The sequence below is a fragment of the Podarcis liolepis genome (assembly GCF_965112155.1).
Source record: "Podarcis liolepis genome assembly, chromosome: 5".
Classification (NCBI taxonomy): domain Eukaryota; kingdom Metazoa; phylum Chordata; class Lepidosauria; order Squamata; family Lacertidae; genus Podarcis; species Podarcis liolepis.
The window spans coordinates 60,058,863-60,071,785 of NC_139556.1; positions in this window are offsets into that span (position 1 = coordinate 60,058,863).

Consider the following 12,923-nt stretch of genomic DNA (forward strand, 5'->3'; position numbering starts at 1 on the left):
CACCACTCTCCAGCTAGTCCATGGCAAAAAGCAAAGATCGGTATAAATGAAATAAGAACAAGGCAACCGCAACAACCACGCTTCTAGGTAAGGAGTTGTGGCAGCAAAAAACACAGTGTCTTGCAGAACCCTTGAAAACTTAACACACTGATTGTGTCATGAGGTTTCACAGCCAACTTCATCAGGTGCCTGAAGTTGGCAGTGAAAATATGAGCTATGTGACAGAACTCTGCTGAATGTTCACCTTTTAATATTTTCAAGGTTACAAACACACACCCTCCCTCAAATCTACCTGCTTACAGGCATTGATCCCTCAATTTGCTGCTGTTTCATTTTGAAACCTGAACAGTACATTTTCCTTCACTACAAGATCCCCCTCAATCCATAGTGATTGTGATGACATCATTGGTCATAAAGCCAACCAGATGTGGTTTCATTAAGATATATGCACATTTAGATGTTCAGCACAATGTGCATTCAAACACACATTCCATTGACAGCAATATAGTGCAGAACAGCCTTCACTCGCATCAGCTGGGGCTGATGGGAGTTGTAGTCCAAAATATCTGGAGGGTGCCATTTTGGCAAAGGATGGTATAGATCAGGGGTCAGCAAGCTTTTTCAGGAGGGGGCCGGTCCACTGTCCCTCAGACCTTGTGTGGGACTGGACTATATTTTGAAAAAATAATGAACGAATTCCTATGCCCCACAAATAACCCAGAGATGCATTTTAAATACGGTAAAAGCACGCATGTAAAAACACCAGGCAGGCCCCACAAATAACCCAGAGGTGCATTTTAAATAAAAGGACACATTCTACTCATGTAAAAACATGCTGATTCCTGGACCGTCTGTGGGCCAGATTTAGAAGGCGATTGGGCCGGATCCGGCCCCCGGGCCTAGTTTGCCTACCCATGGTATAGATAGATAATACACTCAGATGTGCATCCAAGCTGATGCTCTCTGTTTTGCCTTGCTGCATTGTGCTGCAGTTGTTTCACTGCACTATTTAGCATGGCAAAACAAGGAGCATCAGCCCCGTTGACCAAGCACAACAGAAACGTACTCCCTCTCTCACCTATGGACACCTTGGCACCTTTTCAAACACTCCCCTAAAAAAAATCACCAAAACTGAGGGGCCTTCTTCAAGGGGCATGGAAATATTCACAGAAGCACACTCATTTTGGCCCATTCACACACTCACACATGGAGTAGCCACTTAAGCATCACTAAAAAAGAAGAAATACACCACCGGGACAAAAGAGGATCCATATTCACGTATATTAATTAATATGCATAGATATACATAAAGATGACCAGTGTGTCAGCTCAGTCTTCTCTCTGGGTGCTAACTGCTGATGGACAGCTTGAAACCCTGCTCATCCTTCTTACGGTTCTTTATATTTAAACTGGACTTGGGCTGTAAAGCAGGCCTCATGGCACCCTACACACACACAAACACACACAGCCTTCACGGGATGATGCTTAGACTGAGGCCTGATTCCAGGGGTCTTCAAAGTCCTTCCTCAAAAAATTTTATGAATGGAACTACTGGGTTCCACGCAGGAAATGTTTAGATGGAGCTGGGTTTTTATCATGTCACATCTTGAATCAGTAGAACCTGGGAACTCTTGAATGAGCATGCAGACTCAGAAACAGACCCTGGCATAGACAGAGGCCTTTTTATGCACATGCTTCCTGTGCACTGCTCATAAAGTATGTCATTGACTACATGCTTTACTACAGTCATCTGTGCATGTGCACAGTCATCACCTCAAAAATGCATGCACATGGTGTAATGAAGTCATTGTGTGAGGTTATGTGCCTGGTGCTTCTGCACACATGCAGAGCAGCCTAGCAGGGCTCCCAGAGTGGAACATGTTAGATCTTCTGCAGAAGCATTTTGGTTAGGCCTGCTCCTGGTTCAAACCCAAGTCCATCTGGCTCAAATCCACACCAGTCTACTTCAAATTCAGGTGAAATCTGGCAGCACCCCCATTTTGTTTTGCCCACAACCAAGGGAGTTAAATGGTGACTGGATGTTACCTAGACCTTCTATGCCTGCTTATGCATGATATGAGGGTTCTCATCTCTATACCGCAGATGTTGCTTCCATCATCCCTGATCATTGGCCGTGCTGGTTGGGGCTGATGGGAGATGGAGTCCAACAATATCTGGAAGGCTCCCGTTTCCACTTTAGAAGGTGGAGGTTATTTCAGAGAAATCAGAGTAGAATACAAGGGTGTGCCCTTGTTAGCATGATGGTCCCATGGGTCTCCAGGCTTTTTGGAGCAGTGGGCAAATGTGGGAACCTGACAAACTGCTGTGGGCACCACATGCATGCACCACAACCATGCATGTGCTGCTGCCATGCATATATGCAACAGGCTCACTCTCCACCCACCTCAAGAATTAGGCTTCAAAAATGTGGTTTTTTAAAGCTTAATTGTGGAGTGGGGAATATGAACTTCCTAGAGAGTGCTGCTAGGTAGGGAAAAGTTAACTTGCAATCACCCTGTATAGCACACACCCTGCAACAATTAATCTTGAAAAAAACTCTTCTATTGAAGTCAGTTTTCAAATCTGATTGCCTTGGGTGGGGTGATGCACTCAACAGAAGACTTCCCCCCAAAACCCCCCTAAATTAGGGTTATCAGACATCCCCGTTTCCCAGGGACAGTCCCCAGATTTGTGAATATCCCCGGATATTCCATCCCCGGAATGTCCCCAGATTTCATCGAATGTCCCCGGGAAACAGCGGCAGTCTCAGCAGCCCAGAGCAGTTGGCTCTGGCTGGCTTCAGGAGCTGCTCAGATGTCCCCATACGATGGTGGTGCAGGGGCTCTAAGATGCAGCTTCCGGGCTGCCTCCACCTTCCCTGACCCCAGCAACTAAGCTGTGAAGGGAGGCTTCATGCTGCCTATCGGAGCAGCCTCCCAACTCCTACTTACGTGCAAGCACGGGATGGGGATCTCTCAGTTGTGAAGGGAGGCTTCACACTGCCTATCAGAGCTTGCATGCAAGCAGGAGGGGGTAGGGATCTCTCAGTTAGGCAACAGGAAGCCTCCCTTCCCAGCTGGGGGATCCCCATCCCTTCCTGCTTGCACGCAAGTAGGAATGGGATTGGGGCTGCTCCAATGGGAAGGGAGGCATTGCGCTGCCTGAGCCTCGCTGCCACCACCACTCTCGGCCCTCTTTCTCCGCCTTCCATGCCTGACCCACCGCGCATCGCTTCCCTGCCACCACCACCAAAGAACCAGCAACTCAGGGGCTGCCCAGGCTCATAGATAAAGGAGATAGAAGCCTCGGAGGAAGGGGAAACATGGGGGTTGAAGTCAAGGTGGCAGCCACCCCTCTGCCACCGCCATCGCTGCAGCATCAATGTCCTGAATGTGTAGAATTGATTGATTGTGTCCCCGGATTCATTGAAAAAAAATCTGGAAACCTTACCCTAAATGTAGGAGTGGTACAGGAAAAGGAGGAGACACTTTAGGTCCCAAGGAAGGTGTTGGTGGGTGCATGCATTGTCCATTCCACTTCTAAGCTCTACAGAATATTTCCCCCACACATACAGTACTCACTACCCGCAGGCCTATGCTTGTATCTAACTGGGTCATCACAGAAGTGTACAGCAGATGTTACTGTCTATTTATTTGCCCATCCTCCAGAACTGAATGCTTTCATAGCCCTGGAAAAATGCGAATCACTGCATCACACAAACCGGCTACACACAACAGCGCCTGTTCAGATGAGGGGGCAGCCAAAGCAGTAGGTCCCCAGATTTAAGCCAATTGCTGATCTTTCCCATTAAAAGGACTCAGTTGTAGGTGATATGGAACACCTCTGCCTGGAAAACTACTGACAGTCAAGGCGCTGGTGGAGGATCGGGGGCAGGGGGAGCACACTGCCCCCAGCACCATCGGGGAGGGGGGTACCATTGCGGCCGCCCCCCAACACGTGCAGCCCCCCCCTGCGCCGGGTGCCACACCACCGCAGGTGGCGCTCCACACCCCCAGGGCGCACGGCATGCTACCATGGGCGATGTTCCATGCCCCCAGGATGCGCACCACGCCCCCCCGGGACATGCGCCAGCCACACCCCCACCTGCTCTCCGCCCCGATGCAGGAGCATGCAGCTTCGCCACTGAGTCAAAGTATACAATACTGATCTGGATGAACTAATAGTTTGAATTGGTATGAAGTGTGGGATATTTAAAGCACAGTCAAACCAACAATTCGTGTTTTGCTAGACAGGCACCTGAAAGGAGCTAAAGCTCACAGAATTTTCCTGTAAACTTGCTAGAGAGGACTCTGTGAGAGATGCTACCACTGTGCAGCTATATATTCTCTTACCTGCCTAGGCACGTTCTCTCTTCTTTCCATCTCTTTCTGCTCTGTCAGCAATTTGAGAACATCTGCAAAGTCTGAGCTCCAAGCTCAGAAACCATTTCAAACTAGACCTAAGTATGTCTTTGTAACCATTTTAAGTCTGCCTGAACAAAGCTGCTGTATCTGCTACTCTTCAACAAGTAAAGTAAAAGTGAGTAAAAAAAATAAAAATCCTTTTACAAGACTGCTTGTGTGATTATTAAGTGGGAGAAAACAGGGAAATACCAGAAGAATCCAGTCTGCCTTAAAGGATCCTGGATTACTTAAACTAAAAGGCTAAAACTAGCCTATCTAAGCTTCCCTTTAAGCTGCAGAGGGGTGGCACTCTGCTGAACTCACATGCATGAGGAAAGAAGGATAAAATCTAATAGATATATCCTCTCCTAGCATCTATTCACATCCAAACAGGAAGCAGCTTCCTTATGTTCCTAGGCTGTCAGTTTGCAGGGTCTTGCCCACTATTTTTGCAGGAGGTAACAAACACTTCTACATGCAGAGTTTAGTTCACATTGAAGGTTACATACATGAAATGCATGACCCCAAAGGTCTGCTCCTATACACTGTCATATGTATAACCTACATGCCAGGAAGACGTGTGAACTGGTCTTTTACCTGCAGCTAAAACACGTTGGGATGGTGCCATTTATGTCTAGCTTAGCATCAGTGGCTCAAACGTTGTGCCGGGTCCTTGGAAGAGGCAGATTCTAGTGTTGAGGTTTCATTAGGGTCGCTTGCTGCCTTTCCCTCATTTTCTGTCTTGCCCTTTTTCTTTACTGACTTGTACTACAGCAGCTTTTCAGAACGCAGCCGGCTTTCATAATGCACTTCTGTCTATTTGCAAACACAATGGGAGCTCTCTTGGTGTTATTTGAACACAGTGGAACACAAAAGCCATGGAGGCATTCTCAGCGAGTTCATCGCCTTGCCACAAGGTGGTACTGTGATGGCATAGGTATCATACTGTGGGGCACAATGCAGACTCATTGGGAGGTCTTAGTATGCCGCTGCTGCCACCTCCTGGAAGGAATCAGAGCTGCACCGTCTTCAGTACGGGAAACAAGCTTGCTTAAGTGGTGCAACAGTACAAAGCTTGCGACAAAATCTGATCATTAGGAGAAACTGCAAGATCTAAAATATATTAATAAGGCTTTATAATTCATACCAGGAAGTAGTTTCTTGCAAAGTCAATAGGCAGAGGGTGATTACCGATCTTAAACACAGAGTTATGCACTAGCAAATGACTAAGAATTTGGTGACAGCACAACCCTTTGTGTGCTTACTCAGAAGTAAGTCCTCCTCTTTTCAACAGGGCTTTCTCACAGGTAAGTACATGGAACTGCAGCCTTAATTTTCCATGTGCTTGCTGCCCCGTATTTGAAACTGTTCAATCTTAAATCAATCCTTTGTCAATGAGTTTTCCAAAAAAATTTGAACGGAACAAAAGCAGTCTGTCTTGCCCTGTTCTCTCCTTTCCCACTGTCAATCCTTTCCCATGTCCACTAGGAAACACTCTTGACAGTTGCTTGCAATCCTAAACTGAGAAGGCCCCTGCATTTCTCTCCCACAGCCAAGCCTGTATCGGTACTCACTTCAGGGCACAAAACGTCTGGAACAGAATGGTGACTTCTTAAGACATTTACGTATTTATCCATTAACTATGAATCCTGCTCATCATCAGAAAGAAGCCCTAAGTGGCAAGCATCAACATGTTAAACCGATACAATTTAAAATAAAACAAAAACATATTTAACATATTTTTTTTAAAAAAATAAAATGATCTAAAAGCATTTAAAACCTCTAAACATGTTTTAAATATATTCATGTAAGGGAGGTAGTGGAGGCACATACTTAAAATAACACTGTTGCCCCAGAAAGGTGCTCCTTGCATGGGCAAAATACTGAAGCCACCAGCTGAGCCAGGCCATGCTAACTGCCAATCAGCAGCAGAACCCCGCAGGTCCATGTGCCTGTTCAGCTCTGCTCAACATCCCTAGGCTGGAAGGTTGATAAATGCATGCTTTAAATAAATAAAACATCAAGGCCTAAGCAGGGCAAGCCTCAAGGGTTCTGTAGTATTGGGCATCTGCCCAAAGCCCACCCATCCTAGGAGAGGCCCCACTGATAAGACCTTGTTGCATTGGAGAAATGGACTGACTGAGAGAGCTGGGGTGCACAAAATGTATCTTGCCCAAAGGCCTGGATCTGACACTGACGGCAAGCATAGAGGAGACGGCGTGGGGCATGTCTCCTCAATCAGTGCATACGTACTAGAAAGGATCTCAATTGTATCAAGGAGGAATTGAGAGTTATGTAGGTGCTTGTGGTGGGAGGCCCATGGAGGTTGTTATGGGATGTGCACATGGCTGAATACTGGATCTTGATCCAAGATGTTGGGCTAGAAGAGCCATTGGCTTGATCCTGCAGTCTCTCCATAAGTTCTTGGAAGGGGCCACACAGGAAATGACGTACAGTCACTCTAGCTGGGGGATGAAAGACGAAGAACCTCAAAAGAGCATTCAGAATCTCTTAGCATCTCCAAAAAGCTCCTGGGATTACCAAAACTGCTTCTCTCAAGAACCAGACCTAGGGAGGCTTCCAAAGAGAAGGAAGCTGACTTTCATCCCATCTCCTGTTGTTTGCTTTCCCTCATTCAGTCCTTCAGCAATCTACGCCTGGCAAAGTTCACGTCTGTGCTCATTAATTTCTTCCAATCTCTCCACCGAAGGCTTAAAGCAGGTCAGGAAAAACAATTGACATTTTCCATGTTGGGCAGCTGTGAGATCAATTGACACTGAAGGTCAAAGGGCAGGAATTCTGGAAGGGCTGGAGCTGGAGGCACAGGCAGGCAGGAGAGGTCCCCTAACAATCCATGATGACTCCAGATGGAATGCAGAGAGACCAAGGGCAGCGTTGGGCACTAAATAGCAGCATTTGCTTAGGAAGGGAAAGACAGAGTGAGGTTTTAAAACAACACCAAGCAGCAAAGCTTAATGTTTTCCATTTGAGGTCTACTGGACAAGTTCCCTGACATTATCAGAATTATACTAGATTCAAAGACTCCTCCTTGAGCAGCTTTAGTTGGAGGAAAGAAAGGGCTCCAGAGGGCTGGTTCACACTGCTAAATTCCTCCACATGGTTGTATAGATGGCAGCATAGAAATGCAGGTCGGTATGAACTGGACTGTATGTATTTGGGAGAACTGATTGTGGCTTCAGTTTTTCCACAGCAGTTGCTGGCTCAACATGCATCCCCCCCCCATGCTGAAAAGCTGTCCTCTCCCGTACAGCCCTGTAAGATCTCTCAGATCATCTGGAGAAATTCTACTCATGCACTGTACAGAAACAATGGTGGTGGTTGACCCCCAAATGGGCATTTTCCATTATTGCCCCTATACTATGCAATGCCCTTTCCTCTGTCGTTCATAAAGCAGAAAGCATCCATTGCTTCAGATGTGTTGTGAAAACTTTTTATTTTTTGCCCAGGCTTTTCGGAGCCATAAGATCAGGCCCTGTTTTTATTTGTTTTTACTATGATTTTATACTTCTCTTATACTGGCTTTAGGCTTCCCTTTTTATTTTAATGATATTGTTTATTATCTTGCACACTATTTGGATATTTTTTTTGAACACTAAACGGTTTACAAGTGCTTTTAAATAAATAGCTAAGCTATTGTATGCCACCCAGTGAAATTCACCTCTCCCTACAAGACTGTGGATCCATGCGTAGTTCCACATATTTCACCATATTCACCAACGGGAGCAAGCCTAGACTCTTCTTTTTCTCAGGCTAGATGGGCCACTGGACTGATGCAGCAGGCTCTTCTTAAGTCCTTACGATAAAACAGGGTCGCCATAGCAAGCTGTGTGGGCCAGACAATGGACTCCACAGCTTTCCTGAAACTTTGCAATAAATTATCGATTCTAATTTGTGAATCACTATCAGGAACAATAACAAAAAAAACATGAGTCCTGTGGATTTCAGTGTCTACCTTTGAGATCCAGGCTGTGATCTCCTGTGCCATGAGAAATGGAGAAAGGCATGGATTAAGAACAGACTGTAGCCGCTACAAAATTGAGACTTTCCATTTCCCTTTTAAACAGACACACTTTGTGAATATTGCCTTCACATGGGAGCTTGAAGGAAGAGAGGTCAGCTGCCACACAGTGCATGTTCATTGGGACCATCTTCTGAAGTAGACCCTTGAAAGCCCATCTTCTTCAAATGGCAGGGCCCAAGACCCAGAAAGTATGGCAGAAGCTTACCCATGGCTGATAAAAGTGGAGCCACTGAAATGATGCACTGTGGCCACTCATGCAGTGCTCTCTTTGGTTCCACTCCAGAACAGCATTAGGTTGTGTTCAGTTTGTGACCAACTCCAACCTTCTGCTGAACTTCCACCATGGTGGACTCTTCACTGCAGTACTACTAAACATTGTGCCCTTCCCAGGCATCCCCCATATTGCATTTATAACTTTTGACCTCTCTTCTTTCCTGACGTTAGCATGCCTATTGGAAAGAGGCAGCAACTTTGAGGATCCATTCCAGCGCAGTACCTATGACTCTTGCTCTGTTTTCTTCTACCAAGGTCAAACAAGTTTTGTGTCATATGGCAACCTGCCGCCCAGCTCCAATTCTATGGGAATCATGTGCAGGCATGTGACTGGCGGCCGCCGCGCAGTTGGGGGTACCAGCTGCCCAAGCTGCCAAGAATGATGCCTGTCACTCAATCCCTCCACCCAGACCAGCTTCTATTTCTGAGCGTGCCTGGTTGGCGGTCCAGGTTCTTCCGTATAGGGCAATGAGGCTGTTCTTAGGCAACAGCACGCAGCTGGGCTCTGGGAAAGTGAAGCCAGTATTACGTTGGACGCTGCGGGATGCAGCAGTTCAGTAAAGTCCCCAATAAAGGCTTGGTGCGATGGCATTTCCTGCTGAATTTTACCTCCTATAGGTAAATGTGAGCAGCTGCTGTCCTTCACTGTCAGGGGCCAGATCAAGGAGTGGTACCAGAGACAAGGAAGGAGCAAACTACATTATGGCTTACGCGTGGAGGAAAGGAAAAAAACACACAGAAAGAAGAGCTTACTTGGTAGGGCATATTTTATTTTTACAAGCCACCCACATGGACAAAAAAATCTCTCTGGACCTGAGAATGACACCTGTCAGAATGCAAGATGTTCAGGAAAAAATCAGGCTGTCCTTCCCGGAACAAGGAAGAAGGAGAAATGTGGAGGGGGACCCACACAGAGAAATCAAAACGTCCATCTGGAAAAGAGGAGGCAGGACTCAGAGACTCCCAGGTGCAAAGTCCCAGGTGCAGGCGCCCCATGCCCCTGTCAATCAGGCATCCCTGGGGTTGATGCACACAGTGCATGACGTTCAAGGAGCTGTCAAAACCTTGGTCTTGGCCCAAGTGGCCCCTGACTTGAGCAGCATGACCAAAGGGATTAGGCAGCCTGTAAAGTGACACTTGGCTCTATCAGTGGATAGGGAGGGGAGGGGAGTTCTTTGCTCCTGGACACAGAATGGCCTTTCCATCATTTCCCTTGGCCTTTATGGGCAGCTTCCAAGGTTTACCAGTAAATATTCCCTATATTATTAATCATGGTTGTTGTTGTTGTTGTCATTATTAATTTATATTCCACCTGTTCTCCAAGCAGCTCGAGCTGGCATCCAGGATTCTCCTTCTCCCCATGATTACAACAACCCTGTGAAGTAGGTTAGGCTGAGGGACAATGAGTAGCCCAAGATCACCCATCATGGTTGAGCGGGGATTGAACCATGGTTTCCCAGGTCCCAGCCCATCACTCTATATGGGAGAAGCCAGTGAATTGTCCCCCAAGTGATGCTGGGCTTCAATTCCCATCAGCCCCAGCTAGCATGGCCAAAGACCAGGGCTGATGGGAGTTGTAGTGCAACATCTGGAGGGGACCACACTCCACATCGAGATCTATTATCCTGTGGATACCAGTTCCAAAATTGAGACCAGCTTCCCTGCCCAGCTATTTGTTCACCTGCAGCCTGCTTCCAAGGGTGTTTCTGTTGCACACTCTTTGCTTTCCAGGTGTCCTGCCGAGAACCTGTTCATTCAGTTCTGAGCTATGGGCAGGCAAATCTAAACTCCCTTCTGACCCAGCTGGTACATTCTTCTTAGCCCTTCCAGCAAACTCTTCCCCCGACCGTCTGTCAGGATACAGTAGTATCAAGATGAAGCAGTAATGAAATATTTTTCCGCCTTCTCCTGTGCTATCTCCTGTCTGTTCATAAAACTTATGTCTTGTATCTGCAGGGCCCACTCAAGAGTATTTTGTTCACCGAGACAGGGCGAATTTCAAAAAGACTTAGGCTGCAAGTAGATGCTATGATATATATGTACAGCTGCCATCAAAACAAAGCCCATATTTCTCATTCCTCTTCGCTTTCAATAACGTCTACTACAACTTACCCATTTCCAGATGTCAAGCAGTTATGGGCTTTCTTGTACCAGGTTTGGCCTTACCATTAGGAAGAGTGAAGTGGCCTCCACAGGGGACAGATGCAGGAGGTGGCAATAGGCTTTTGGGAACTGGCTGCTTTTAATGAGGAGGCTGGTGCCGTAAGAAAGCAGGCAAGTGCATGACTGGCTAAAGAGAGCATGAAGTTAGTGGGGCCATACCTCATCTGCCTTAACAGACCAGCCTCCACTACAGTCAGTGTAGACAATACTGAGCTAGATGGACCATTGGTGTGGCTCGATGTAAGGCCACTTCCTTTGTTCCCAAGTTCTCTTGATGCTTGTTCTGCAACTCCTAAGCTAGCTTGCTGCTCTCCAGTGTCGTGGCGGATGCTGTTCTAACAGCAGTGTTGAAGTACAAGCTGACACTTATGTATGTGTTGGTGGTGATGCATGCAGTCTCAGCAACCCCTCAGGAGTGGCCTGCTTCGCACCCTCAGCAATGACATGTGGGGTGTGGGGAAACACACAATGACCAGAGATCAGGACATGGCTAAGCTCCTTGTGACATTTCAAAGGGGGAGAAGAACCCCATGCTCTGTTTGGCAGCAGCTATGTAAGTATCACAACATCTAGTTCTGGCCTTGTGTCAAAGGAGGCTGTAAAAATGGGTGCCATCAATTAGGAGGAACTTCTCAGCAACCCGCACCAATGGCACATCCTTCTTCCACCCCCATCAGACATCCACATACCAAGGAAATGGTTTTGGAAAGCATGTTTTCCTTGAAAGCTACTTATTGAATTTGAGCTCCCAGAGTAATTAGTTTTGTTCTCTCCATCTATTACACAGGGCTAGGATATTGTACTATTTTTTGCTAGATTGGGGCCTGCAGGAGTATCACACTAGGAATAGCACCTGGCTAGGCCTTCTTTCTGTCTTTTTCTTTTGTAATCATGAGGAAAGCCCCTTAGGAAGATCCCACCCATCTCCTTTCCTCCAAAGCTGGTGGGTTGCAATGGCCCCTATAGGGGGGAAGCGAAGCCGCGGTGCCAACAGAAGTATTAGCAAGGGAGAATCTTCGCCTGCAATTCATCACGGGAGTACAGGAGTGGTGAGACTCTTTCCTTCCACCACACCTCTCCTTCCCCATGCAGAGCAGCGCTCCCTCTGCACTGCAAGGATGCATTGGCAGGTAATTCCAAACAGCCCCAGCGGGAAGGAAGTAATCAGCAATTTTCTGGTTCTTGTAGCCACCGCTAGCTCCAGCAGGCTTATCAAGGTAACACACTGCTATGTCAGTAAGTGCTCTAATAGCCGTTCCCTCCCTGGGGCACAACAATGATCACATCCAGTGGCATTCCCCTTATTTATGGGTGCTGTGCACACACCTAGAGATCCGTCTGTGTGCAGGTTTGCATCCTTCTAACCCTCAGCCGGCTTCTCGCATTTTCACCAATGCAAACTGCAGGCAGAAGCACTCGCTGTGCCTGTAAAGGAGCAAAGAGGAGCTCCGTGGGTGTCCAATTAACAGCACGGGAGGTTCTGACACTAAGCAACTGGATTCCCTTCCTGGCTCTGCCACCTACCTGCTGAAGGACCTTGTTCACCTTCATTTGCTGCTTCTGCTGTAGCTGCTTTGATTCATAATTCAAAGTCATGTGGTTTCAATTAGGTTATTTCAGTTATTTATCTACCCTGTGCTGTGCTCAAAGGATTCTTTTGGCCATGGATGTTGCTGGCACTGCCTCCAGCATCTCTCATGCAGGCACCCTTACGATGGCATAATGGAAAATCAAAGATGACCTTCATAACAGAGCTCCAGCCCTTACAGCAGGGGTGGGGAATGCTTTCCAGCCTGAGGGCCACAGTCCCTTCTGGGCAATCTTCCGGGGGCCACATGCCAGTGGTGGGTGGGGATGCAGAAGAAAAGTGGGAGGAGCAATTAATGGAAATGTTTCCTTTGTAGAGTAGTCTAGTTTCTACATACACTCACACACTTCTCTGCATCTTCCAGCCAGGGATCCAGGAGCATACCCTTCAACATGTTGCAACAAAAGAACACAGGATGCTATCTTCTGGGGCTGCACTCCTGTGTGAATCACAT